Here is a 6,403-nt window from a genome sequence, read left to right as displayed (position 1 = left end):
ATGTCAGCACTGTCTGTTGTGACCGTGATTGTGTAAAGCTCACTATCAGCTTTGGTAATGTCAACACTGTCGCGACTGTGATTGTGTAAAGCTCACTATCAGCTTTGGTCATGTCAGCACTGTCTGTCGCGACAGTGATTGTGGACAGACCTCAAAGAGCAGACTGCCCTGCTCCCTCTGGATCTCAGTAGAGACCCTTCCCAACAAATGAATTGTTAAAACTCCTGTGAAGCACTGCACCTATGACCTTCAGAAGTTTAGTTTGTGATATATAGAATTAGAAAAAAGAGAAAATAATAATACAACCACAACTTTGGCCAGTGACACAGAACAGGCTGGGTGGCTTTAGTCTGTTCTTGATACATTGGTGATAGAAGTAAAAGAGGAACAGAAAGATGAGGTCATAGTCACAGTTAAATAACCAACCGCTGCACTTAATCCTCTCCAGGATAATATGGATAAAGCACAGCAAAGGAGAAGAAAGATATCGTGGTCTCTTCAAACCACAGGATCCAAGGCTTCCTAACCCGCAGTGGTGAAAACGGCTTTCTCTGAAGCCCACCATTGCTCACCTACCCTGTGAGGAGAAAGATTATTCATAAATATGTGGAAATATTAATATACTCACAGAGAATTTGATTAATTATCTAAAATTCAAAATGTGCCAACAGTTGACACTTTGAGGGGCAGCCCTATCCCACAAGCAGAAATTTCCATCCTTGACTTCTGTGAGCGCCTGTGGTAAAAATGAAAGGACACAAAAAATCTGGCATAAAATTGCCTCATTCTGTCTGCAGGATGCACACAAGACAGAACAATCCCATGTTTAGACATGGGTCTCTTCCCCCAAGAGTCTCAGTATGCACATTTTAAAACCCAAAGTCAAAACCATTTGAAATCTGAAACATGTTTGGTTTCAATCACTTTAAACAAATTTGTACACACCATACACACACAAACACACACACCTTTGGAATTTGCTAAATGCACAGATACTATACAAATGGGTAGGAATTAAATAGATGACATAAAGTAGACTTATCTTCCTCAGTTATAGGATTAGTGAAGAAAATCTATAACAGTCTTCATCACATTCGAGCCACGTGATGCATTCCATAAGTAAGTGAAACAGTTTCTGTTTATTATGTCATACTCTTAACTAAGTATATAAAAGACATACAATTAATGTATGTATCTGAATCAAATATGCATAGTGAGTACAATACATAGTTTTACAGCAGAATTTATTCATTCACTCAATAAATATCCTTTGCAATCCATTCATATTCAGACATAAAATTGCTAGATGCCATTCCATATGTGACACACAGACTAAGGGAAGAGCTAAAGCCACAGCCATGCACCCAAAGAGCAACCCTGAGCTTTAACTAACTCCAATTTGCTTTTGCTCATTTTATTTCTGTTCTTGGAACTATTTAAATAAAATTATATTTTCTTTCCTCTACACATGTTCGCAGAATCTATTTTACATCAAGTTTAACACAGCTTTAACTAAAAATACACGTGCACTAGATTGCTTTTTGAAAAAAGAAAATGTTTATAATGTCTATCTAAGAAACACAGAATTCATCAGTCAAGTTTCACTTAAAATGTCAGATGAGTTGGATAAAAATCTGTTTCTGCAATTCATTTCTGAACAATATGAGGTTATTGCTTTCCTTCCAAAGGAAAAATACACTCCCCCAATGTTCTGGCTCTTTCAGAATATAATGTTCAAGTCATGTATAGCTACTTAAAGTTTACAGCATATTACATGCTTTCTGGCTTGTTTGCCTCTTTTGTTAAAATGAAATTTTAGTTCCAGTTCTTCAATAAGTTAAAGTATCAGTTCTAAACAGAATCAACAGGGAAGCAGGGTGAGATGAATGGAAGTTGCTTTCTAACCAAGGGACAAATCTGAGGCAGTATGTGGGGCAAGCATTCCCAGATACAAACAGCCATGCAAACAAAAAATGTTACCAAATGTTGAGCTAACCAAATTGCTGACCTATTTAAATATAAGGATTTGACTGGCAGTATGCATTCCCATTGTCCCAGATCCCAGATAAACAAATGTAAGGGTAGAACCATGGATATGTGACTTAGTTGCAAATATTTTGTCATAGACCAAAGAACATACTATCAGTGGAATTACAGATTTTGGAGCAGACATTACAAAACTCCAACATTCTCTCCTTTAGAGAGAGAGAGGAAGAGAGAGAGAGAAAGAGAGAAGGAGAAAGAGAGAGAGAAAGAGAGAGAGAGAAAGAGAGAGAGAGAGAAAGGAAGTTACACAAGGTTACCAGCTAGCACTGAAAGCACTGGCATCTGGAATCATGTTCATTCTCTTATCCTCAGCTTTATTCTGGCACCAAGCAATGCAAAAATGACAGAAGTACTTAAAGATTACATAACTCTAATCTGTGTATATGAACCCATCATCCAATGATACTAGCTAGATGAGATCATCGATGGTGTTCCAGGACACAGTCATATGTCACTTAATGATAAAGATACACTCTGCGAAAAGTACCTAAACATTAGTGCCTAAACATTAGTGTGTCCTTACATTAATTGAGATGGCCATAACTGTCCCTGAGTTTTAACTTCAAAGGGTTCACCCTCATCTAATGTCGTTAGTTCACTGAGGGTAGAAAGGTTACAAGGTGACTGCAGCTTATGATCTATTCCTTTATGAATTGAAACCAAGGAATCTCTGAGCAGAGAGGATTATTCCAAAAGAACTCAGAGTTCAATGCGCTATGATTCTGAGGCTGGTCCTGAAGCCTCATGTGTGACATCTTTATAACACTTTGGCCACTCTGAGGCTGTCTGCACCTAAGAAATGCACATTAGAAAAATATCTAGAAGTCTAGGTCTGGTGTTGGCCAATGGGGAGACCTGGTGCTGCTTAATTAACCTGAGCTATTAGAAGATGAGTTTTTCATGAGGCCTTTCCTGGAGTGGTTGACACGTCCATCACCATTCTATTCGAGAAAACTGACTTTTCCTTTCCCAGCAGGTATAAGCATTTCAGTTGTAACCTTTACCTTAGTGGCTAGATTTTCATTTACTCATTGATTCACCCACTCATTTGTCTTTTAAAAGATAACAAAATAAAATATAAAATATATGAAACACTTCATGAATTTGCATGTCATCCTTGTGCAAGGCCAAAAAATAATAAAAAATAAAAAAAAATAAAAAGTTCTCTCAGCTGTAAGCTAAGAAGAATAACTAACAGCGTGCAGCCTCTCACAGCAACTGTCAAGATCCATTCAGACTGGGTGAAGAGCGAAGAGGAGCAGGGAGATGACAACCACTGAGTCCTTTCTTTTCACATGGATAGCCGAGAAGCTGTAAGACAGCACTTACCAGTGTGTGGTTCCTGATGCTGCCTTGGAATCTCTAAGCAGATGTGCTTTAAATGCACCATCCCATGTTCTACTCAATACTCACTAGATTAGGACCATGGTCCAGGAGCCTCCTTAGGAAATCTTCACACTTGAGCAGATGCTTGAGAGAAATCTAGAAGAAGATGAATTCCAGGTGTGCTTCAGTTGGTTTAGCACTCTGGAAAGTTTCCCACAGTATGTTGAACAGAAAAACTTCCATATAATGACTGAAATTAACAAACTACTCACAGATGCCAGTCTGACCACAATCTGTGAACTCCCAGTACTTCTACCCAAACCAGCCTCCCCCTTCAGCCCTAGAGACCACACAGGATTCCAGGCACATATTTACTGACTTTTGCATGTGCTGTTTTCCTAAGACCTTTCTTGGCCTTCCTAGATCCCTTCCTCCACTCAAAGCACTTCACAAGCAACTACCTCCCATGGTAAAGCTATAGATTAAAGACAAAACATGCACCTAGTACATGTATGGCCCTGAATTTCATCTTCTATATGACACAACAACAACAACACTAAATACATTCATATTTCCATTGACTAAAGCAAAGATAATGAAATTTGAGTCATGAATATCTGGATTCAAACATACTTCTAACTTAGGACTTTGTGTGGTCACTTTCATTTATTAAGTTTATCAAAATGTAAAGATTATTAAACCATAGGGCAGCTTCTCCAACTGCAAGAGTGATGTAATCTCAAACAGTTTAACTCATCTAGAAGAGGATTTTAATCAGACTTCAAACAAAAGGCAATTAAAGTTTCACCAAGGACCAATGTTCAAGGAATGACGCTTCCATTCAGTTTTCCTTTTCATGTTTTCTAATGGCTTCTGTAATGGCCACAGTAGCTACAACTTGTAACAAATTATGCAAAAGGAATTTATATTCCAACTCTGCAGCTTGCTGATTTTTTTGGGGGGGGAGTGGGGGCTTACTAGACTCTTATGGAGAGAGACAGAGGCAGGGAAAGACATCAGGCTGTTAGCATTTGCCCATTTTTGTTAATTATCCTCAGATAATTTCAAACTAGCAATGTGATGTCACTAAGCAGAACATAGAAGAAATCTACAAATATACATTGCTATAGATAGCACACATAAGAGACATGAAGAAGAGATAATATTGTCTAAGGATGTCTATGAGATGTCAGCAGGGCTGATACGCTTGATCTGCCCTTTGTATAGTCACCCGGAACCTCAGGCTTGGAAAGCTCACACTAGGTAATGCCTTCCTGCTACTGTCTGAAACTTTTATTCTGCAGATAATGTGAGTTGGAACAGAAAAAGAAACAAGGGACCTGAGCAGAGTAGATCCTAGCAATGTGCGAATTGTGCATCTACCCAAGTGTTGCTCCCATTCACTTATCAACAACAGGCTGCCTTATGGCAAGAGGGGACCCAACTCCCAAAGAGCCTATGCTTTTTGCTAGAACCATGTGGGGCTTTCACAGCAAAAGTAGACAGATGCACTGTAAAGGACCCAGGGACCCTCCTGCCCTTTCTTACTTTTTTTTCCCCAGTCAACTGCTTGCACTAAAGAGTAAATCATAAACATAGAGTCCTACCTTGTTTTCAGGAACTTATTTTCTGCCTTTAGCATAAAACTAAAATTTAAAAAGAATTAATTTTGACCAGCATCCCACTTTCCACCCTTGTAAATGCCAGCATGGTGCCCCAAGCAGCTTGACTCTACAGTTACTCTGCATTGGCACAAGGCAACTCAACGTTTCAACAATAGACTCCTCGGTGTCCAAGTCGTCCACTGCTCTTCCAGGTTACTGATGAATCTGTATTCCTGAAGACGAACAGCTCATCCCCTTTACATGTTCTGATTTTCTGTGTATCTTTCAGCTGTCATCCATTCCCTGCATTCTAGACACACCTAACTCTGCCATGCAGGGCATATCAGCCTAATCTGCAACTTCAGAAAGAAGTATGGTAAAGTCACTTCTGATAACTGCAATGAAAACAAAAAGTTTTCATTTCCATGACAAGTTTCACATAAGCTCAAAGTCTCTCTCTGGCTCATCTCATATTTAATGACCTCTCTGCCCAGAGGCTGCACATCCTGGCAGGTCTGACCTGTACAAACAGGAAGGAGGGGCTGGGAAAGTGCCCTTGGTGGCTAAGAGGCATTGAGTTTCAAATGGTTGTTTACACTGAGGACCAGATTGCACTGGAGAAAAGGGATTAAAACTGTGCATGGAAGTTTCAAGGGGGAAGCAAAGTTGAGGACTTCCACCACAAAGACCAACCACAAATACCTTTACAGAACAAGGCATTATCCAAAGAGTTAATGTGGAATAAAAATGCCATGTGGCTTAGCAGAGCCTGCTGAAGCCATATGGACTAGATCACAGTCAACTCCATCTCCTTTGACTATTTTGCTGTGTTCCAAATGGGAGCAAGGAAACTGAACTTGAGTACTATGCAGGTATCATGGCTAGCCCCTCCAAATGCAGCATGTCACAAAGTCTTATGTTACAGAGGTAGAACTTGAAGTTTAGAATGTACTTAATTGCTTATTACTTTGTTGGTTTTGTTTTCATTTGCTTTAAAAAGAAAGAGAAAAGGAAGAAGAGGAGAAAAAGGATGAAGAGGAGCAAACAGCAATAACCAAATGGGGAGGACCTGATTCACAAATCTCTTCAAGGCAGTGCTCTGGGTTGGAGCCAGAACCTTCTGAGCTGCTCCTGGGCCTCTTCCATGGCTGCCCTCTACAGCTTCCAAAGCATTTCACAGGTGGGAGAACTCAATGACACAGGTTTCTGATAAAATGTTTTATTCTAACCTCAGCTACAATGAAAATAATACTTCATAGGTCATATTTTTTTAACATTTAAAAACATATTTTAATTAAATAGAATTGAATCACATTCTTGTTCCCCTTTTGTACCACTGCTCCTCCCATAAGACCCCCCTCAATACCTACAATACCTTTTTTGTTGTATTCCTTAAAATTTATAACAATAAAAGTAAGTATTATAAA

At 39.2% G+C, this 6,403-nt stretch overlaps 1 protein-coding gene across 4 annotated transcripts in view; it reads right to left on the bottom strand.

The window, feature by feature from the left end:
• Positions 1-6,403, bottom strand: part of St6gal2 (ST6 beta-galactoside alpha-2,6-sialyltransferase 2) — an 86,925-nt gene that overhangs the window by 63,607 nt on the left and 16,915 nt on the right. Inside the window, exon 2 of one of the 4 annotated variants that reach the window (XM_031346989.1) lies at positions 3,460-3,528. The exons of the other annotated variants lie outside the window; for them this stretch is intronic. The gene's annotated coding sequence lies outside the window, so the exon portion shown is untranslated. The remainder of the gene's footprint in view (positions 1-3,459; positions 3,529-6,403) is intronic. 4 annotated transcript variants of the gene reach the window in all.

This window comes from Mastomys coucha, unplaced genomic scaffold (assembly GCF_008632895.1).
Source record: "Mastomys coucha isolate ucsf_1 unplaced genomic scaffold, UCSF_Mcou_1 pScaffold3, whole genome shotgun sequence".
NCBI lineage: Eukaryota > Metazoa > Chordata > Mammalia > Rodentia > Muridae > Mastomys > Mastomys coucha.
The sequence above is the reverse complement of the archived record's forward strand: the minus strand, read 5'-3'. Positions and strand labels throughout refer to the sequence as shown.